The 24362-nt window shown below is 36.4% G+C and overlaps 1 protein-coding gene across 5 annotated transcripts in view; it reads right to left on the minus strand.

The window, feature by feature from the left end:
* The window catches only part of LOC131434929 (serine/threonine-protein kinase Genghis Khan), a 96779-nt gene that overhangs the window by 39085 nt on the left and 33332 nt on the right, over positions 1 to 24362 (minus strand). For 4 of the 5 annotated variants that reach the window (XM_058602220.1, XM_058602223.1, XM_058602222.1 and 1 more), the window contains exon 2: positions 22485 to 22527. The gene's annotated coding sequence lies outside the window, so the exon portion shown is untranslated. Of the gene's footprint in view, positions 1 to 8298; positions 8548 to 22484; positions 22528 to 24362 lie in introns of those variants that run through there. The other variant, XM_058602221.1, reaches the window with a different exon arrangement.

Below are 24362 nucleotides of genomic sequence, written 5' to 3' on the forward strand. Positions count from 1 at the left end.
AATGTTTCAGATGACTATTTAAGCTATTTGGAGAAGGTATACACTATAGCACAAAACTATCATATAAAAAAGTACAATAGCTGATAAATGAAGAAATTTATTGAACTTTAGGTCAAGATAGCGAATGCTGAAAAAAACGACATAACCTTAAAAACCGTTTTGAAAAGAGCATAATTACTATTGTATATTGTCAGTAACTGGAATTAATGCATTGTATTTTATTCTATTTCATATTTAATTGTTCTTTGGATAGTTATCGCTTAATGAATATCGTTCATTAAGTTGTGATTGGTATTTCTGGGTTGGCAGTCGATTGCCGATTTCAGATTTTTAGAATAGGCCCAAATCGCCTCTGTTTAGTTTATTTTTCAAATGTTCCAAAGGAATTCAAGCTTTATACAGATAGCCCATGTCCAAGAAAGAACATTATAATAGGTTCACTAGTAAGGAATTGAAGAATTTTATCTGAATATATAAATATGAAATATTCATTACTAGTGCATATAAGAAAAGCAAAAGGTCTTTTTAGACACCTAGAGGTTTTGGTTACATGTAACCGGTTTCTACCGAGCGCACATGACTGTATTGTTATGTTTGCTATACATAAAAATAAAATAAATCAATAGGGAACAACTCTCCTCCCGTAAAATCGATTTCAGCTAACAACATATACGATATTCTTTCAGAACCAAATTTTAACGACACAGGATAAAATTCTTCAAAAATTCCTAAAATGGACATTTCGAACTGAGCTTTCTTCATTTCTTCTGAAAGTGAAAGTCGAAATTTCTGTTCGATTGAAAAATTATAAAAGGCATGATGGTACTGGAACCTGAGAGAATATCGTCATTGCCAAGGCTTCGGTCATGGTACAACAAACTGTCATATGAACATATGCTGTTCAAATTGTAGTTATTCATTTGCAAACATCTGTTAAATTCTGATTACTCTATTTTACTAAATTATCTCATCATTCAACCTAGCAATTTCCGAATCAACTATTTTGTCTAAATCCTATTAAATCGTTTATTTTGTATCACGTAACTTCATTTATAAAAAATAGGGAAGTTATTATTCTTTACGCGATAGTATTGCAAATTTTTCTTCAGTTTCCTCGAATAAGAGCTGTGAATCAAGACTTCCCGGGACTTCAATATAGGATATTGTTGAAACGTTCACTCGGGAAGTTAGTGAGTTTAGTGGTGCATACTAGCATCTTGAAATCGGAACATACTGAGTCGCGCGCGAATAATACCAATACTGAAATTTTTACTAACAAATATCCTTCTCCCGTGACATTTGTTGAGTGCGCAGTAGTATATACGGCCTCTCCCAAGTAGCAATTAAAACATGTTAAAATTGGCATGTTTCACGATTGCTACAGAACGGTTATTTTTGTTGGATATGTTAGACAAGTGATTTCACGTGTTTTTGTAACAAACGTGAAAATCATTCATATTACTGCTTGTGAAACCAACTCAAAAACCTGTAAGGATTATGTTCTATCTCGGTTTTATTAACTGACTGTACCCTATGTTCATTTGAACAAGTTTCATTTCCGGCTTTCTCATAACAAATATTACTGCAGTGAAACAAATCAAACAAGAGACTTGTTGTACATCATACAAACAAAGTGCGCTTTTTCAATTTCACAATCGTTGCGAGAAGAGTAAAGAAATACAATACAAGAACAATGTTTGCTATTTGGGCTAGTAACAACAAGTGTTGGACTAACATCCCTTCCCATTCCTTAGACGATCTACGTTCGGGCCTGGTAGGCGCCGGTACTGATCAATGAATTCTGGGATTACCAGAAGATGTACATTGAAGGATAATTTACCAGTCCCAGGTTGGATCATCTAGAAATTTCCTGTATAATTTCAGCTAATCCCGATCAGTAACGGAGTAGCAACCAGGGGTGGTCGCTCAAGCTCAAGCTCTGATTGTGACGGAAACCATATATTCAATTATTGACAATGTCATGTCAGACAAAAATTTCAAATTCTCATCCAATAAAATCTAATTTAAAGTCATTGGATGTACATATACCCAATATTTAGCAAAACCGTTTTGCTGTCACGCATGGCTCTTCTAAAGCACCATTTTTTTCTAATATACCTGTTAGTCAATAGGGACATCCGTCATGTTTTCTCATTTTTAATGCGTTGAAGAGCAAATAAATCAAATGAGAAACGAACGAACAAGGTGTCGATCTGTTTTTTTTAATAGGATTCTAAATGCTAAACATCACTCGTGGAATAACCAAAAGATTATTTAAATCATTACATAAGTGAAGTTAGAAGTCTATCAGTTCCAAAAGCTCAGACTAAACTTGATTTAATATCATCAACTGCTCCTTCGCCAACACCAATATCAACATTCTTGTGATCCTATTATGGTCCTTCAAAAGAAAATAAAACATAGATTCACAGAACAAGTCAAACCATCATACTTTCTAAGGTTTTTAGGGCAATCTTTAGCCAACTGGAAAACATGAAAGATTCTAGAAATTTTTAATAATTTGATTAAAAATTTCCCGATGTTACCTTTTGGGTCTTCGCTTACAATTTTGCAAGTGTTTTGTATATTTATTCTCACACCTAATAAAATCTAACAGAAGAATCCAAATTATTTTAATTTTTCATTATATATATTTTTCAATATTATATTTTTCCCGGTGTTGCACTAAAATTTCCAGCTTTTCCCAGTAAAACCAAATTCCCGACTTTCCCGGTCACTTGCCACCCTGTAAATTAAGAAATTGAGCGAGATATTTACTTATTCTAATAATCGTTTGTACGTAAGAGAAATGATCCTAAAGACAGCGTTGTCGACTGAGATGGCAGCACTTCAGCTGCCAGATGGCAGCACTGGCAGCTTGAAGTATTATTTACACGCTCCGTTTGTCTTCCGTTTTTACACAACTACGACGAGAAATCATCAAAATTGAATCTATATCGTTCCAATAAAGTCAAGAAGAATGACGTAAATACCCAGAAGTATGGAACCCGCGAATGAAGATATACAAACCTAATGCAATTGTTCGCTCAGTTAGTATACAACTGTCAAAACGTATGGATTGTTCTTACGGAATAGCAGAACTGTAAACATTATGGTTTAGATAACAATAGTGGTTCACAATAACTACCAAAACAGAATATGTAATTCAATACAAGGAATGATGACGTTTTCAAGATGTCTTTTTCATAACTAAGATAATTATGAATCCCGTTTAAAAAATTAGGTTAACGGTTACCTCTTTGAAAATTTCGCGTCGATACATCGTATTGCTCATTAGTCGAACTAATTTTTCTATGATATTGCTTCTCAGATCCAAAGCGAAGATATTGTATCTGATTTGTTCAAAACTCGTTGATAGAGAGTCGAGTAATCAACAAAATTACGTGGTGAATCAACGAACGAGATGACTTGGCACAATAAGCCTATAACATTCCCATCAATATGTGAAATAATGAACTCATTTTCTATATGCAATATTTTGCTTCCTAAAATTTTTATTAGAATTGAAATTGTGAAATATATTAGTTACACCATTTGCCTTTAATGGGATCAGAAATAGAGCCTCAACAAACAATTTCTCGCAATTTCAAAGAATTATATCGACAACATCAACCGCAGCCAGCTCTTTTATGGATATTTGTGACAATTAGTCTCACTCTACCGTTGTCCACAACGGTAAGTGGCACGAATAGCTTTTGAATGGCACCTGAGCCTTGGTTTTAAATTTAAAGCAGGATTTCATAACAAGAAAACCTGGCAGCCTCAGCAGTGTTTTACTCGTGTTTCGAATATAGAATGGCATCGTATGTCAGTTTTAAATTTGACAGAAGAACTATTCGAATAAATAAAACTAGAACGGCTGGCTGGGGGTACGTTTGTTTCAGTTTCAGTTCTATTATAGATCTTCCATATAAAATTTCTAGCTGCTGAATTTGCTCCAAGATTGAAGAAGTCATGCTCAGACTGCGCACAGCCAGTATACCATCATACAACTCATAATAATCATACTTTGCACAGTGTTATCGCTAATTCGGGTTAGTTTATTTTTAACTAAGTTAGAAACTTTTTGTACACCTTCATCTTTGTTACTACCTTCCCAATAAGATGCCAAAAGTATCAACTTGTAAAGAACTTGACAATAATTAGCATTCTCCGTCATCCGATAAATAATGCCTCAGACTTCCATGGTTATAAACATTTGCCTTTCCCTATAATCGCTCAAGAGTTTCAATCTGCTGATGTTTACATGATAATGAAAGACTTTATCTTCATAACTACATCCGTTATATATAATAGTGATTCAGTTACTACAAATATTGTTTTTTTTTCCCTTTATAGGCTGCTCTGGCCGAGGGGGGAAAACTACGCCTATTTTGTTACTACAAATAATGTTATAACTTTATTTCCATCATCTTGAGGCGGCAGTCATATTGATTTACAAAACAAGACACATTGATTGTATGAATTTCCTCTCAATTAAGATCGATGTTAGCGCCTTTTGATAAGCATAATTAATCTCTCTACTTGTGAATATACTTATGGTCCTCGTGAGTACTATTATTTTTCATCAAGTCTGAACAATTTGACCATACTCCTCCCATGTTTGGGTTACTTGCTACAATTCCTTTAAAATATCCCTGGATTTCCCTCTTATGTAAAGGTAGCATCTGTACTCATCAAGACGTATCGTTTCTCGTCGAATCAGCTTTAAATCAAACTTTCCTTTTTGAGTGAAACTTACTACAAATAAATTTTGATAAATATAGACACATAGCTCATGAGAAAATAAAGATTAATATTCTCTTAATTTCAGACGAAATAAAATCAGATTTATTGAAATAAAAGATATTTTATTCAGCCCTATTTGCGTACATGCTTTCGCCGATTGGGACGTTTTTTATTGATTTTTTTATATGTGTTGTCAAACGTATTATTGTAAGTAGTTTATATTTTTTGCTCGCTGTTATTCGCAGTCTTGTGCTCATTGCTGGTTGCTGTAGATACGGTTTGTTGGATATTGATTGCAGTTGCTTGCTGATTTGATGCTGAAAACGTTTTCAAAGCAGAAGTACTGGGGGGACGGGTATAGCGTGATGGGTAAGTCGATGCCTTTCACGCCGCCCGCCTGGGTTCGATTCCCAACCCCGCACATAGGGTCAGAAAGTTTTTCTGGCCCGAAGAGGCGAATGACATTAATGTTAAAGCCTCTATAATTGAAACAAAAAAAAAGAAGTACTGGGTTCAGTAGTTACCGTTGTTGAACGGTTGTCCTTGTCTTTGGTAGAAGATGTCATTTTCGCAGTTTCAGTGCATGGTTTATCGTAGTGTGCGGGTTGATCACAAAACTGACATGTAATCAGCTGATTCTCATAGGTAATCAGCGTTTTACAAGAGTGTCTCCCGCCTTGACCACAAATGATGTAAGACGGAATTGTAGTCGCATGCCATTCCATACTTCCCATTCGGTGGAAAGAATTTCTCCGTACTGCGACATATTTTCTCGAAAGAAATTATCACTGACCTGCGAGGAAGGTGATGTACATGTACTTCTATGGCATCGTCCACCACGTACACAAGGATTTTGTATTTAACACTGTCATACTCGATACTGCGCACCTCGTTGTTTCGTTTGCTGCTTGTCAAACTTTGCTGCGTTTGAAATCAATACAAATTGAATTTGGTTTTTAGGGCAAGTTTCAGGCTTTTGAGGCGCATTTTCAAAATTAGCCATATGGAAGAATGGGCAGAACTTAATGACAGCAACATAATTCTTTCACTATTTCATGAAAAATATGATCAGGAATTTAGGATAACATTTTGAACAGTGTGAAATAATCACAAACAACTCAAAAATTCAGTTTTCTCAAAATTTGAAAACAACGCGGAAAACTCTTTACTTTCGCTTGGGTTTTTCGCGCAAGGACGACGATTTTGAGGTAGTCATGCACATATCTTCAACTGAACGTTATAAAAAGGGGAACCGTGCTCAAAAATCGATCTTGCCTACTAGATGACATCGCTGTAAAATGTGTGAACTGTGATGGCGACCATCCATCTACTAGCAAATCGTGTCCCAAACGTGCTGAGTTCACAAAAATTCGACAACAGGCGTCCCGTAAACAATCAACGCGCAAGAATGTTCCACAGAAGGATGAAATTAATTTCCCACGGCTCCCACCGAAGAGGGATATTCCAAATTTGCCGCCACTTCCTCGCAGCAATCCAAAAGGTTCAGCCGCTGGATCACAAAAAGAATCTTCCTCAAAAATCCCTCCTGGATGGGGCAATAATCAACCACAAGCAAAGGATGACTCTGGTGACTTATTCTCTGCTGAACAACTGATCGTCATTTTTGAAACAATGACAACAAAACTACGAAACTGCAGAACGCCGACTCATCATCATCATTGCAGCGTACTGCCCCAAACAAACCAATATTCGAGATGGTACGTGTGCATCATTGAAGCGAGATCTAGCTATGCTCACTCGACGACAGAGCAAATTCATCATTGCTGGGGACCTGAACGCACGGCATGAGCTGTGGGGAAACAAAAGAGAGATTCGAAACGGATTCGTACTTGCCGAAGATTACGAAGCTGGACATTACAACATCCTCGCTCCGGATCAACCAACGCGACTTTCCAGATCAGGAGTTCATTCCATTTTGGATATATTTATCAGCAACATCGCCATAGACAGCTCTCCGGTTGTCTTCAACGAGCTATCTTCCAACCACTTTCCAGTAATATTGACTATTCAACCTCGGAGGAACTATTATCGCACCGACTGGGTCCAATTTCAACAAATCGCCGACCAACTTATTAATATCGATTTGCCACTTGATTCCCCGATGGAAATCGATGCAGCCCTATCTTCCTTCCAGCATTCAATCAAATTGACAATGTCACCAAGAAACTCATCCGACTTCGACATATCTACCGGAGACAGTATCAACGAACTGGCATCTTAGATAAGAAGACTTCTTATAACAACTTAACTAGGATAATCCAGGAAAGGATATCTGAGCTTCGCAACAGGAACTTCCAGCAAAAGCTTCGAGAAATTCTCCCACATTCAAAGCCCTTCTGGTCCTTAACGAAGGTGCTTAAGAAAAAACCGAAGCCTATTCCTCCTCTGATGTCACCCCAGGACGCAGCTGAAGGAATACCTTTAATCACACCAGCACACGGTGGGAGCAAATGCGCTAGGCCAGCAGTTTGTGTGTTCTCACAATTTAGGACTCAACATTGTTAGTCCACATGAAAGAGCCTTTGCTGATAGCGTAGCTAAGGTTGACCAATCAGACAGCTTAGTTCCGGAGGAAAGTAGAGTCACTGCGAATGAGCTGATGGCTATTGTGAAAAAATCCAAAAATATGAAAGCCCCCGGTTTCGACAACACATTCAATATTTCAGCTTAATGAGTATTCGATCATTTGTCTTCTTAGCTAAAATTTTTAACAGGTGCTGGGAGCTTGGTTACTTCCCTTCAAAGTGGAAGTTAGCTAAAGTTATCCCAGTTTTGAAACCGGGAAAAGATCCTTCCTTTTCCAAGAGCTATCCGCCCATCAGCTTACTCTCTGCCCTATCCAAGCTGTTTGAAAAGTCAATACAAAGGAGAATTCTTGCTTTCGCAGATGAACAGGATATATTCCTGGAAGAACATTTTGGGTTCCGGAAAGGAAGATCCACCAACTCACAAGGGTAAACAACGTCATCCAGCAAAACAAATCAGTGTCCAAAACGACTGCCATGGCAATGTTGGATATTGAAAAAGCATTCGATAATCTGTGGCACGATGGCCTGGTGTTTAAACTGCATCGGTATAATTTTTCCATGCATCTTATTAAAATTATCAAAAATTATCTTGTAGATAGAGCATTCCAGGTTTCTCTGAATAATGCACTTTCAGAAAGATTTACTATTCCTGCTGGTGTACCCCAGGGAAGTATCCTAGGTCCCATTCTATACAACATTTTTACATCAGACATCCCACCTCTTCCGGGTGGTGGTGTTCTGTCACAATTTGCTGATGATACTGCCATTCTTTACAAAGGTCGTGTCATTAATGCTCTGAAGAATAAACTACAGACAGGTCTGGACGCTCTAACTGAATATTTTACAAGCTGGAAAATTGTGATAAATGCAGCAAAAACTAAGGTCATCTTGTTTCCACATTCAAGATCTATAAAACTTGTTCCATCAGACGAATGCCGAATACGATTCGGTGATGATGATTCGGTCAATGGTCCGATGAAGTTATCTATCTAGGGCTCACCTTTGACAGACATCTAATATTCCGGTCACATGTTGACAAAATCGTTCAAAAATGCAGCATACTCATTAGGTCTCTGTATCCGCTGATTTGTAGAACATCTCAACTGTGCCTGAAGAATCAGATGGCTGTCTATAAACAAATCATCTACCCCGCAATTGAATACGCAGTCCCTGTTTGGCGGGGCTGTGCACGAACACACAAACTTAGGCTTCAGCGCATTCAAAGTAAGATCTTAAAGATGATTCTAGTGAAGTACATGAGATGGCCTCCCTGGATATACTAGAACAAAAATTCGAACAATACTGCACGAAATTTGAAGAGAGGTGCTCAATCTCTGAAATACAAATAATTCAAAATTTGTACGTATTAGGTTAGGAATAGTTATAAGTAGGTAGATATTTTATAAATAATTAAAATAAACATTATGATTAAACATTAGTATGTAAAACAAGAGTAACTAAAACACCTGTTAATAATAACGAATCGTATGAACAACAAAGATGAAAGGCCAAAGGGGCAAAACACTTGTACTGTAAAATGTTGATGTAATACACAAAAATAAAATTAATAAGCAGATATTTATGGAAAAAATGCAAAAATCGATCATTTCTTCTTGTGCGTTGGATGGAAGCAGACGTCGGGGCGAGAAGACGCATTCAAACAGCGGCATCGGAGAGCGCACTTTCTGCGTGGTTGAAAAAAGAAACGTACAGGACGTAGTTCTCATTTGCCTTCCGGTCGTCAAGCCGAAAAGACGCATTAAACCAGTTTGGCAGCATTTGGCACTGCGAGCAGATGTGTTGCGGTTTGTTCGCAAAGCTAATTTCAATTCAAGCAAAAGCGATTGCGTCAGGCAGCAGAGCTGCTGGTCGTTTGCATTAGAGAGAATGAAAACGAAAAGTGGACAACATTATATAAAATCAGCCGTTCTAATGGCTCTAAATGTTATCTAAAGAACTATTAAGATTACTTCTTTTGCAAATCGAAGGTAAAAATCATCAGTTTAGTGAAAATCCAAAATAATTTGATTTGCTTCGTGCACTTTTCGATGTGCGAAAATCGTCCGAGAAAAATGTTTCGAACTGTGCTAAATATCGTAGAGAATTCCACAATTTGATCCTTCTAAAAGGCAGAAATGAATCCTCTACAGCATCCTGATAGTTTCTTTCAATGAAATATGCAAATCCGAAATGAGATAATCGACGTCAAAAATCGTTTAAAATTCTAGTAGTGAAAAGAGGGAAAGTTTCACAATTCACACAATCGATCAACTATCAATTCGAATTCTAAAGTATAAAGAAATCGTGTCAGTTTTATTCGTATTCACGACATCCAGTTGTGTCTCTGACATTACACATCCGAAATTGTTTTAAACATTTTAGATTACATAATTGCGTTTCATTGAAATTTGCCATATAAATACTATCTAGACTACACCTTGAAATTCTTTCTCCTCTCTTGTTTTACCACACACGGAAGAAAAAGCAAATGTCGGGTTCGAAACTTATGTGATTTGTCGTTGACCCAACAGCAATCGTACAGAACGATGAAATAACGTGAGGGCTGACTTTTCACAAATCCCGAGTAATCAATTAAGTCTAAGAGTCTAAGTTTAAAGAACCTAAGATAGAAAAATCTACATGTGGTTAAATCAGTCAATCATTTATCTCAACCGGGAATATTAACAATGAAATGCCATTGTTGTACCTCGTGACATAAACCCTCCAAACTTTCCTGAGCTTCGAACTATCGAGAAATGTGATCAATTATGAAGACCGGAAAATGGGGGGAGAGTCAAAATCGGTTCAAAACTTCAAGCCAAATGACCTTAATGACTGTAATGAAAATATATTATTGCAAAACATTTTTAAGAAAAATATTTTTACCATCTATGAGAAAAAGATTATGTATTGGATTTCTGTTAAACCTATAACGTTCGATGATGATACAAATTCTATTTCCGGATGCGCTTCACTGATCAAGCCAGCCGTTATCTTCATTTATCGAATTTAAAGTTTATTTTATTCTTTCACCGCCGAGTACTACCAATTCACGTGAAATAGCAGTTTGTACCGCTCACAGCCTTAATTATCAATACAACGGGAAATCAAATGACCAAACTTTAATAGATCGTTCAATAACTATGTCCGAGGATGCGTCAATCGAAGGGAATCTATGAATGCAAAAAACATTCACATTACATAACACAATTAGGAAAAGATCTTAGCTTCACCGCTGTTTACCGGTCGCAGAAAACTCGAGAGATTATTAGAAAAAAAATACAGATAAAAACATTATTCCATAAAAAGGTCTATTATTAAAAATGAAAAGAAGTACTTCATTTCATACTTTAATTCTGATTCAGCATCAAAACAGCACTTTAAAGAAAAAATATGCGCATGCGTAATTCTTGATTGCTATTTTCTGTTACTGTTACTCTACATGAAAACCGTAATGATGAAATTCATTAACTTGCTTTCAACTGTTAGATTTACATTTTTGCATAATAAACGATAGAATGTGAAGTTCTGTGGAACGGTAAAGTACTATTATTGAAATAGAAAGTGAGAAACACGCGATACACTCTTTATGATTAGATACCATATGTCAATTGTATGTGTCTCACATTCTATCATTCACAATGTGTTAGCGTTTTGAAGTAACCTTCCTCCATGAAGCCACACAGGAAACATTATTCTAAAAATCAGTTCTGAAACGAAGCACTTCATAGTCGCGTAAGTATTAAAACGTCGGTATCTGTATCTAGGCAAGCACAACAGTCAACCACATGCGAATGAGTCCTACCAGGCTTGTAAATTTGCGGTGTTACACTGACTTTGATTTTCTGACCTACTTCCGATTCGTTCGCAATCTTTATTCTGTCTACTAAGCCGTCGAGAGTTTCTGGTGTCTTAGAAAATAGTATCGTTGTGGCTTCCCTTTTTAAACTGAATGCAGTACAATACTATTTTCCAAGAGTGCCTATGCATAGTGGTACCAACGCAGTTGTAGATTGTACAAGATGTCAAACGTCATCAGGAGAGTTTTGTCGAGGTTATATTTAATTATTTCAACAATGATTCAACATTATTCCAGATGATTGACTAGCAAAACGTTGATTTTCATTGAATGTTTTTCTTACAGCTAGAAAACCGAAAGAGTATAGAATATAATAGAGAATAGAAATACGACACCGGAAGGCGTTTATTTTTACATATACGCATAATGAAGAATGATTTCAAAATACTGGAATTTATACTGAAACTAAAAAGAAATCATTGAGCGATTAAAGTAGATATGAAATAAGCTAAGAATAAACGAGCACGTTAACTTATCATAAGTGCTTATCTTCATACATCTACGATAATTGCATAACCACACACTCAAAGCGGCGTGATGCGGTGCAGTAAACAGTGGCGAATCTTCTTCCGCTCTGTCGGATTGCCTCTTTCGTATGGAAGGAGAGTATACATATTCTTTGCTGCATTGCCGGTCTGTAGCGTGCAGACAGCCACCACTTGAAAGGAGATTAAATTTTACGGTCGATGATGCACGAATGCAACTATTTTTTCTCTCGTTAGTAATATCTCTGGAGTTTTTTTTGCTGATTTGCACTGATGGGCACATATGTACGAGATTAATCTATTTTCTCAAGTAAGGAATTAGCCTTTTTTCAAGTCACGATGTTTTGTTTACTAGTTGATTGAAAGGATCGAGTGCCATCACCTTCTGAGGTTAGAATGAGTATTTGTGTTTTAATCCAATTATAATCACGAGATCAATAGAAAGATAGAAGTATCCGGTTCTTTTTCAATAATTATCGCGCATTTCACCAGTGCGTTATCCACCCCCTTATGTACACAATCAGTTAAACCGAATTATATTTATTATATTAGAACACTGATTCCGAAGTATTTTTTTCAAGACAGGTCGTCAAAAGTTCAGATAACTATGTGCTCACAAGATCTTATCTCCTGCCTTTCCGGACGGCGTCTGGGTGGGTGACGGCGAACTGGGTGATATCGCCTACTGCGTTAGTAGTAGAATAAGAGGATGCAAATTGGTTTGCATGTTATAGTTAATTTGAAATTGCTACAATAAACAGTATTTTTAAAACCGATTTAACGTTGTTTGAAATTGATTCTAATTTACCCAGACTATTCGCCAACTTTGTTTTCATAAGAACCATCCAAAAAATCCTGTGTTTTTCGTAATACCTTCATAGAAGATCACTATTAGTTCTTTAGATATGCCCGTCTAAAAAATTATATTTCGATGTGTGCTATATTATAATTATTCCTGTGGTTATAATTAGTTGCTTGTGAAGACGGGTTCGCGGCTCAACGGATAGGGCGCCTGTCTTACAAGCCAGTTGTCGTTTGTTCGAGTACCGACCTGGAAGGATTCTTGGTGTCATGAGGATCATAGTACTAGTATCATAATTGTGAACGCTAAGAATCGGCTACGAAGTCTGTTGGAACAAAAAGTTCAAATTTCACAAAATGAATGTAATGTCAAGACTTTGCTTGGGAACAATAATGACTTGGATATGAAGAAATAGTACATTTGATGCATACCGAAGTATTGGTATGATCCAAAACTGTTATTTATTTGAATTAAAAGAATAAATTTGAACTAAGTACGAGCTGATTGTTTGACATTCGCCAGAGATCAAAAATCTCTATGTGATGTTTGAATTTTCGAAATTTACCCCCTATGAGAGTGATAAGTTCTTGATCGTGAATATATCTTGTTGTATCTAACGTATCAACATCATTTTTGCTACATGTCATCGGAAATATGATCTCAATTTTATAATAAAATTTTCAGTTGTGTGACATAATCTCTCTAACTTTTCTGAAATGTTTGGTATCAACGAGTATCAAAGAGGAAAATACATAACGCGTGTTTGCCTTTTCCGTATTTTGAAAGCTCATAGCTCAGTGATCTGTGGAAGGATTTATATAATCTAGCTACCAATAGATTCGAAATTTTTCAACTTGAATGTATATTACATCAACATTGAAGTGTTTCAATAGTACACTCTTGGAAAAACCTGTCTGTTTTTACCCATTTCAGCACCAGCCAATCAGAACGCGATTTGAGGAAGAGAACAAAATATCGATATAAAAGATTTCACTTATTCTATCATTTTCTGAGCAACGGTCATCGAAGTAAGACAACCACGAGAGTAACATCGGGCCGAGCACACAGCGTTACTACAGCTGAAGTCATCAGTCGTCATGGGAGCGCTGCTCAGTTAAGCTGGTTCCAGAATTGAATTGAAGTACCTTCAATATTTAGGAAAACTCCCAAGTAAGATTGCTTTTGTGGGAAAACTTTTTCAATGCTGTACACAGCATCATGTAACAGGGTTGTAGTGGACTTTTCACGCTGGTAAGCATGTTGCATTCCATGTAGCGAATGCACGCCCAAACTATCATTCCTGATATAGTGATCGACTATGCGTTCTACTATTTTACGAAGAAATGAGCTAAGACTGATAGGCCTGAAACTCTTCGCTTCCTCATAAGTGTCGCGACCGCCTTTGGGAATAAATTTGACAATTATTTCCTGCCAAGCTCATGGAATATATCCTGTCGCAAGTAAAAGTAAGTATTTTTTTCAAAACATATTTAAAATATTCATACCCTTTCTGCAGTAACACTATGAAAACTCCATCCTTTCCAGGAGACTAGTTCAGAGCAAAACTGCCCGAAAAAGTCTAAGGAACATACTGTCGGAGATGGCTCAACAAATCCTGGAAAGTGAGTGTTAAAAAGAAAGTCAAGTACATCACTTTCATCAGACAAGTACTCACCATCTGAAGTTCTTAAGAAACCGACATTAAAGTCCTTAGACTTCGAAAGTAACTTATTTAATCTGCTAGCCTCATTTGTGCAAAGGCAAGTAAGCCCTTCAAGCCGACACGAATGCCTCCTACACATCTCTGTATCGGTGGTTGCAAGGTGTCCTGCATAGTTTCCTTGGTCTAGCAAGTTCAGCATTCCACCAAGGAGTTCCTCTAGTAGCTCGCGCAATCCGAAGTGGACAAGCCTCTTCATATGCTGCAACTATGAGTGAGTTTGTCTCGTCGACAACATTTTCCAAACCAATTGAGGTTTCAATTGTTGGTTGATACCCCCCCTCTTCATAGAGGTACCATTTTGTAGATTTGGGATTACGATATGTGAATTTGAATGATAAAATAAAAAAGGTAAAAAGATGTACTTATGATCAGATAACGAAGATTCAAGCTCATCGGAGACGAGCCAACTTACCAACTCATGCGCAATTCTATCAGAGCAGAGAGTTACGTCCAAAACCTCATCTCTTCCAGATCTTGCAAAAGTTTGACGATTTCCTGCATTAACTATGTGCAGGTTTGTATAAATTCCATTATATCAGAGCCTCCCGAATTTATATCTGTGCTGCCCCAAATGATATGGTGAGCATTTATGTCACTACCGATTATAAGCGGTAAATAACTTATGCAGCAGTATGATACAACCTTTTTAAAGTCATCGCCTGGTGAAGGTTAGTTATGCGGTAAATATGCCGAACAATAGACATATTTCCTGTCTATGCCATCAATAGTCATACCAACTATGACAGCACAAATATCCCGAGATGTGAGCTCTGATATGAGCGAAACATCGAGAGCACTATTTGAAAGTATGCATGCACGAGACATTTCACGTGGATTAGTCATACTATTCTTGTTGAAGGCAACGAAGACTGGGTTTAACAACTTTCCAACGTAAAAGTTTCCCTTTTGGAAATATGGTTCTTGAGCCAAAGCTATAGAAGCTTTACCTTCTTGCAGAAGACTGGATAGATTCATAGTTGCTGTACGTTTATGCTGAAGACTGATTTGTGCTACTCTAACCATTATCAATTAAAGTAATGAACACTACATCTCCAGCACTTATCGTACAACAACTAGAAGAAACCAAATATATTGACACCTTGACTTAGGAGTTCCTATTTTTGTGGCCTTTTACAACTTGGAACAGGAAACCAGTGGATCAATTCTTGGTAGAAAATAATTCCGCCGGATGCCACACGGCTTACCTGTTTTTTTTAAATAACTAAATTTAAAATATACAGTTTTGGAATAGTAGCTGTTTAATGTAACTAATCTGTACTATAGTGTAGGTGCATCGTTTCAAATTCTAGTAGTGAAAAAGGGGAAAGCTTGCACAATTCACACAATCGATCATCTAACTGATATTCGGAAGTGTGAAGGAAGCGTGCAAGTTATATTTCGTATTCACGACATCCAGTTATGTCTCTGACATTACCCACCCGCCTTTTTGTCTTCAGTGTTTGCCTATCGGGCTGATCAGTACCGATCGCGAGGGGAATGATTCCAGATGACTTGAAATATTTTATTACATTATCGCAACGTGAAAATTAGTTGAGTCTTTTATTTCATACAGAGCCTGGGTTCGATTACCAACCCCGCACATAATGTAATACAAAATTTCTTACCGGTAGGCAAATGACCAATAATTTAAAACCTCTACAATTGAAACAAAACTAAAATTTTGATAAGGTACGATAGAGATGAATCAAGTAATTAATCTTTTTTTTAACGTACGTACCATTGCATGGTTAGAAGGGTGGGACAAAATTTTGATATTAGCTCCACCAAACTTCACGTGTTCCTTTTGGGTCCCATAAGAACTACGCAAAGTTTGAGCTAGATCGGTTAAACTATATTTTCGCGCCCGAGGTTCGAAGTTTGTATGGGATTTAGTATAGGTAAACTGACTTTATACAAAAACAATCGGCTGGAGATCACCCTATAGACTCTAAAAATCAGTGCATGTGTTAATATCGTAGGAAATTTAACGAGGAAGCAAACCTTCGAAGACCGCAAAACAATCCGACAATTGTTCAAAAAATTATTAAAGAAAAAACCGACTCAAGGTCCGGCTCATTCCTTGATATATCTAGCACCACGGCTGCTAGTGGACGTAATATGATGTGACTTTCTTTCTTCTGTGCTATAACGGTTGATCTAACTACTTTTTTAACCGGGGGTAAATAAACGATATAAATCAAATCAATTGATCTGATTTGTTTTATGCATTCACGATAGTTACTCAGCAGAGAATGACACAAAAAATCAAGCAATCCACCTATTGACACTAAAAATCTTTCCAGGTCGGATCTCGAATGCACAACTGGCTTGTAAAACTAACGCTAAGATACAAGTTTGACAACAACAAACGATGAGAACGAAGATAGTAAGCTTTTAGCAAGAAAAGCTGTAGCCTGTTAAATTCTATACTTTTCATTTAGCATATTAGCATTTATGAAACAGTTTTATAATTCCAACTCAAACCCGGATCAGTAATAGTTTTTCGATTATTTAGGGAAACTCTCATTACTTTTTAAATAATGATGGAATCAGACATCTGTACTGGACATGGAAAATAACTACTCATGGTGTAACCATCGAAGAAAAAGTTGCCTACCAATACATATTTATATTAATTTGAACGAGCTATATTGTAGTCAATAGAAATAGTCATGCTAATAAATTATATCTATAACTCATAGCTAACGATAAATATTTGATATATTATCCAAATACATATCGTCGGAGTCGGATTTTCAACAAAGATGTAATTTAGCACCTTTTATTTGAATCTGAGCCTGCAAAAGTTACATCTCGACAATGTCTGATAACCCAAAAGCGGAAAAACATCCTAGCTTTAAATAACTGTAATCATCCTAATTCTTAGCAAATTTAAAACACAGATTTCGACTTAAGCTAATGCATGAAATGTGCCGTACCATATAAACATGCAAAATAAAAAAGCATCAAACAATAAAACTCTCATCAGCTAGTTATGTTATATTTAATTACGATACGAAACGTCATGCGAAGTTCCGCTGGTAGCGCGGTTAGCGTTTATGGCAATCAGCCATTGGCGATGCGTGCTCCTTTCTTGGACTAGCCCATTGTGTGTTAATCTAGCGTTGCCACATATGAGTTGGTTACATCTATTGTGCTTTATTATCCCACAAAACCGACTATTCGTTTGCAGATGGGTATGCGCTAAATGTGCGGAATTGTAACTTGTATTTCTCGTGTCGGATTTTCGCAGGGTACATACTAGATGCTTTCGCTTGTAGTTTGACATTTCACGTAACTGCTCTACGGGACTGAAGTAATGCAGTACTCACAAAACAGAGTTGAAATCGGTTTTAAGGCTATCTAAATTATGTTTCTCTTGTTGGTAATTATTGAAACATGTTGGAAGTTGGAATAAACATACAAATGATTGGTGAAAATTGATACCCGTGTCAATCCACCTTTTGGATGCAAGGTAATCATGGGGTTACAAGTCAAACGTGTCAGTCTACTCTGTTTCGCACATATCATAAGTTTAGTTTTAGTAACACATTATGCATATCCCATTTTTAGGCACAGTTGAATAGCACTTCATTGGAATATCATAAATATAGCAACTGTAGGAAAGAAGCTTTTAGGTTGACACCTCGACTGAGCGTAGGTCGTTAGCCATACTAATGATATTCAAATTATACTAATTGTTCATGAAAATTCCTTAATTGCTTTTCTATACCAACCAAATTCTCTTCCAATTACAGTACGAACCTATTTTTTTCATTTTAGGCAGTGAAACAAAATAAAAATAGCACTTGTTCTTCGTAGCCCAGCATCAGTATCGCCTTTCTTTTGTGCTTCGATGCTAGCGTTCGACGCCTTTTGACCTTATACCGATCACCATGCTATTGCACTGGTGTGAAAATATCTCACGCTTTCGTGTTCGTAAAGTTCAGCTCACTCTCGAATTGAACTTTGGCATCACCAAATCGATATCAAATTTCGCCACTCGCTTATTTCTCGTTCACGATCGCTATTCGCGGTTCGTCATGTCGTGCGGTTGCTGCTGAAAGTGCATGTATTCAAAATAAATTTTGTAATTAGCTAACCTGAATCATTTACAACTTCTAATGTTTGAGCACGTTGTTTACTAATTGTGCGGAAATTATTCAAGTAAGTCCTACGAAAGCACGAGGTTTCTTTTGTGCTGTGACAGCGACACCGCGAAGCTCTAATCGATGATTGAAGAAAGTGAAGTCCATTGGACTTTAACAAGAAACTAAATGGTATATCCCCAAGTAGCAATCCGCAACTAGTTCTGATACGACTAAGTCCAAACTATGTTGCAACAAGAGCACGAATATGTTTGTTTATGTTATACTGGTTAAAACAAGGTTACAGTAATGTTTCTTCATAACATAACTAGTTACGAAATAATTATTTAGGTTTCCAATCACATCTTTTTGTCATATTGAATTAGTTATAATTTATAAGCTATCGTTACTTAATCCAAACATATCTTTAATCAAAACTATGCTTCTAGCTACTAGTTGAAAATAATCACACTATGGAGTCGCAAAAAGTGTATGAAACATAAGTAAAACCAGGATATTACTTTTTTCAAAACTACTATTTCGCGAAAATAATGAAAGGCAGAATAGTCATTTTTGTTCTATGCACTATCATAAACACGAAGAAAATAATATAGGGATTGAACATCGATAGTGATGATATTATAATTCTCATGATATATAAATTTAAAATAATGTGAAATCACTTGGATTAATTTTGAACATTTTGAACATAGGGTTATTTTCATATCTTCATAAAGGGTTTTTGAATAAAAGCGCATAAAAATACAGTTACTTAAAATTGAATTCCGCTCGACAGTTTTAAAATCGCTGTGAAAATTGTACCTTGTATCAAGTTTGTGATTTCAAGTACTCTACTGCCTTTTTATGTCTGATAAAAACGTATTCTGGGTTCATTCAATGTATATAATGTCGATGGTGACTAAGTTTTAACTAGTTTACTTGAAAACAAATTATTTTCATGTTATGAAAAGATAAATTATTTCAGTATGGCATTACAACGTAACAACTTATTTTTAGCCGGTATAGCAACTAGTAGCAACTGTGCTTTTTGAGTCACGCAAGTGGTTAGATGTTTACTCAAATTTCTGGTTGCAAGCTAGTCACAAATAAGCAAGCGTAACAAAAATTGTTACTTGAGTCAATATCTGTTTATATAGAAGCAATCAACATTATTTCGAAAGATATTCTCGTCGTTTTTATGGCTGTAATGTAACTGTTACCAAAAGTTGATTCCGATGTTTTCAAGTATGAGAATGTGATTGAAATAACGGTTGTTATTAAAACTAAAAGATAGAAAAGTTGAAATTCCAGTTCGCCTTCACATCTCATGCAAGTCAGTCGATAAAACAAAACCGGTTACGTTCAGGACGGAAGAAATCAAGTAAAGGATTGTGTAGTGAACAATAGAACGATCTCGAAGTGAGTGAACCAACCGAACTAAAGCAACCAGCGCTACGAAGGAATACAATTATTTTTTACTTCAGGCAGTGCAAAATTCGACCTTCGATACGAAAACTTGAAGGTTTGCTTAACCCCTTAACGCTCATGGGGAAATATATTTCGCTTCTATAGAAATCGTTATCGATTCTTCAATTATTATTAAATCAATGTGTATTTTTACTGAATATTAAAAAAACTTATTTTCAAGGCGACAAATGTGTTTCTGAACGAATAAAAACTGAACTATCAATCTTCATTACACTAAAAAATTTTGTGCAAAACGACGCATAGAAAAAAGAACATATATTAAATTTGTTATGTGCAACGTCCACTTGTGATAAACAAATATACGAAATCGTTTCGGGAAATACCATAACTAACTATTGATTTTACTATACTAATCATTGAAGCAATTAAATCAATAAATTAAATTACGACATAATAAACCCAACTCGACCTTTATTTATTTCTGAGGATCACAGGAAAAATATTTCTCATGAAATTATAAGAAACTTATGCTATGTTTTTCTTGTGATATTCTCTTACTTTACACCCACAATAGCTAAAATATTGTGTTGTACTGACATATTTCGTCCTAGACATCTTATGGACGTGAATAGGTTAAGGAGCAAATACATCTTGACTTTAAACGTGTGCATTTACTTCAGTGCAATAAGACAAATAATGTTGATTACATCCAGTTTTATGAAGAGTTGGATGCAATTCAATTCGCAAAAGACAATAACAATGTGCACTATGTGGAGCACGAAAACATTAAGTACAACATGCCAGTATATATGGAAGATAGTGCTATAGAAGTGCGTGTGCATGATCTTCCCTCAAGCTTCATCGATCGTTATATTCGTAAAACTATGTCCCAATACGGAGAAATTCTCTCATTCGGAAAAGAAAAGTGGAAGAACTTTTTCCCCGGTATTCTAAATGGCGTACGTTTGTTACGCATACGCTTGAAGAGGGCTATACCTTCTTATGTGACTTTCGGTAAGGATACAAGAATCCCGTGCAAAACACTTGTTACCTATGACAATCAGATGGCCACATGTCAATATTGCCAAAAAGGTGTTCACTACGGTAAGCCATGTGATAATCTGGACAAGGAGACAACTACATCAAAGGACAACGGTGCTTCCTTCCACCAACCCCAAAAAAAAACCAGTACATCGGAAACAGCCATCAACATCAATGAAGCATTCTCCTCAATGAAACCTATGGACGCAACATATTCAGAACAAAGTACACCAGCAGCAGCTAACAACGCACCCAACACCTGGACAAATAAAAGTAACACCACTAATGATTCCACCAACAACAGTGACACCGATCCAATGGATGGGAGCGAGAATAGCGATCAACTCCTTTCCCTTAAATTACTAAATGGCAATGAAAACGCCTTTCCTCCTAGAAAAAAGACGACAACTGGATCCAGCCATAAGAAAAAAAAAATTTTATTCATGTTAAACGGCCCAGTCAAGCTTAAGTGCATATGAGCCGAAATAAAAAACCTGAATGAAAAAAAGTCGAAATTTGAAAACATTTGTAATTTTAAACTACGAGAGATGTTCGAAAAGTAAGGGCTAACAATAAAATAAAATAGTAAGGGCTAATAACAAAATAAAATTCGTTCGATTAGCACATTGATCAAAATCTACTTCACTACACCAGTTTGTTTAGCTCCACTGAATAGATCTTATATAAAGTTCCTGAATTTCATTTAGATCCGACTTCCGATTCCGAAATGACAGGGTGATATGCACCAAAGATGTGAACTTCTTTCGAAGATGGCTCAACCAATGTTTACCATCTTAGATTCAACTGAGAGATCATCAGATACTATAAGAATATGCCGATTATTATTGATGTAATATATAAGAAATAATGAATAATATGAGAAAGGAATCATTAAACCACTAGGTGGATTGAAAAAGTTTTTCACATGCATAAGCAGTGAGCATTATGGTAAATCTATAAACCTTGATGGTAAATGGACGGGTGGCGTAATTTTTCTATGTGTGAGTTCGGCTGTATTTTTTTTTTTTTTTGAAGAACAAGAAGATATGGGGAAGAAAAGTGTAAACATAGAGCGTTTCAGGATCATTCGTTGAATCACGTCCAGTTGCTATAACCGAGAACAAAATTCTATTTCATATTTACCAAGACAAGAATACTTGATAACTTGGAGAAATTAAATTACATACCCGAAAACATTAAATTTTACCTTTGATATCGAATTTTGAGCCATGTTTTATTCCGATGTTTACTTGCGTGGATCCCGGCGCCATGCTCAATTTCGTGAGAAAATTACAAACACAGACAAAACCGCCCTATCTCGCCACCAGTGTTAATTCTACATCGTGTCTATAAACAACTCTCAATATAGGTGTCGTCCAGAAGTTGTTTGACTGCACTGTTTTGAAACCTATTTAGAGCATTCTAATGCAAAATCAATTACCGATTAGGTGTGAAAATATTACACAGCAATTCAGTGTCCTGACTGATTTTTTTTTTAAATTATAGAGGCTTTAACATCTTAGGTCATTCGCCTCTTCGGACCAGAAAATCTTTCTGACCCTATGTGCGGGGTTGGGAATCGAACCCAGGCGGGCTGCGTGAAAGGCATCGACTATCCCATCACGCTATACCCGTCCCCAAGTGTCCTGACTGATGATTCTTCATTATAGAATAATTAAGTTCTTTATATGTAGAATGTTGAAAAGTTTGTAAACAAAATAAACAGTAAATGCTTAAATTCAAATGTCATAATTCCTTACCTTTGTCTTTTTTAGAATCGACTCTTGACCAGAAGGGTGGAATCTGTGAACGGATAAAATAAATTAGACTAATCTGTTTTACTTCTATGTTACTTTGTAATCTGAAATCTTTCTCAACTCAGTGAAAACACTCAATGAAATAAGGAAACTTTGTATGTTTCGTTACAAAGGGAAAAAATAGGTTAGTTGAGACTTTAAACCTCTCGCCTCCCCCTTGATATGTGAAGTATAGGAATGATAAAGGGAACAAAACATGCTCGCATTTAGAAGGAAAGGATGACATAATACTACTGCCTATAGAGAGATGATGCTCCGTATGTTGTTTCAGTAAGTGTAAAGTATATAGGAGGCAAGTGCCGGCACCCTTCTCTCTCCTCGGGCTACGCAGTCAAGTCAACCGGCGTTGATAGATGACTAAAGGAAATGTAAAAATTACGTCATTTTACCGAAGGAGTATTCTTTTTTTCACGGCATTCGGCACTGACAAGTCGAAATACCGGGGCGATAGGAGATTTGGTGAACGCTTTTGTGGGGACTTCTTACAGAGATTTGCGTTGTGACTTATGTGCTATTTGTATACTTTGAATGCTTCACACAACCGACTGACTAGTTGGATCGAACCTGGTGAGACAAAGATGAGAATGGATGTACTTTGCTGTGTGCAAACAGAAACTTATTTAACAGATTACTAAAATATTCTGCCAATAATCTTCAAAATATCTGAACAGGAATATAAAGTGTGATTGTTAGCGATTTTTTCCTGCATATGCTGTGAGTCATCGATGAGAAAACGAGAATCAGATGTTGGATTTAGGTGTATAGATAAGTTGATTTTTTCTTTCAGAATAAGATTTATCGAGCAATGCAATGTACTACATAAGTTATCGGCATCTCAATAATCTGATAACGTTCTTCTTAGCACACGCTAGCAAAACATTGACCATGGTTTATACATATTTCGTAGAATTAAAAAAATATTGAATCATCATCACATGTTCTTTGTAATTTTAAAATATTATTCATACTAAGTTAGTACAATGACTTCAGTGATATCTCGCACGTGAATAAGTTTGAATATCGGTTGGATAATTTTTAAACTATCAGGGTATAAGTAAACACATATTAGTTATGTTGTGGCAAAGTTCGTTTATCCAATTTCCTTTCCTTCGCACCTTGGACTTCACATTACTTAAAGAATCCTTCCCAAGATATTCCCTTTTCCGAAGCTCTTCCTTCATAATCGCCCAGAATAGAAGAATGTTTTCTATCGGGCGAAGTTCTGATGAGTCTGGCGGTTCGCCTCCTTCGGTACAAAAACAACAACATACATATGCTTCGTACCACTCCATCACCTGTTTCACATAATGGCGATCCAGCAAAACAGATTGTCACCAACGTGGGACAGGAGGAAAGGCAGCAAGCGCTTCTGAAGGTATTCTTCTTTATGTATATGGCCAATGATGGTGTTGAATTTATCGCATCCATAGATCGCCTACCATCCCGTAGGCACGCAAGTATTTCTGAGCAAATTATTCGAACAGCTTCTTCCGAAATTTCTCTGCAAAATCCAGGCAGATCTTTCCGACAAAAAACTCCAGATCAGGATTCTACTTAGAGTCCGCTTTAATGTGTCGTCTGGTTCTTATTGAACGATTTTAACATATGGGACACAGTCGAATTGTCAGTTCTCAGTTATTTCACGATCCACCTGTGGGACAGGCCTTGGTTTTCCACAATAGCGCACAATTTTTTGTTGTTGAGCACTTCTTACTTGGAAGACATCTCCATAGCCACTTCACAGATTCTAACGAAATCTCATCCAATAACATAGTTATACACAAAAGAAAGTGTTTCATTTCTTTTGAGAACTGTGTTTTT

The sequence above is a fragment of the Malaya genurostris genome, chromosome 3, assembly GCF_030247185.1.
Source record: "Malaya genurostris strain Urasoe2022 chromosome 3, Malgen_1.1, whole genome shotgun sequence".
In the NCBI taxonomy this organism is placed as follows: Eukaryota; Metazoa; Arthropoda; class Insecta; order Diptera; family Culicidae; genus Malaya; species Malaya genurostris.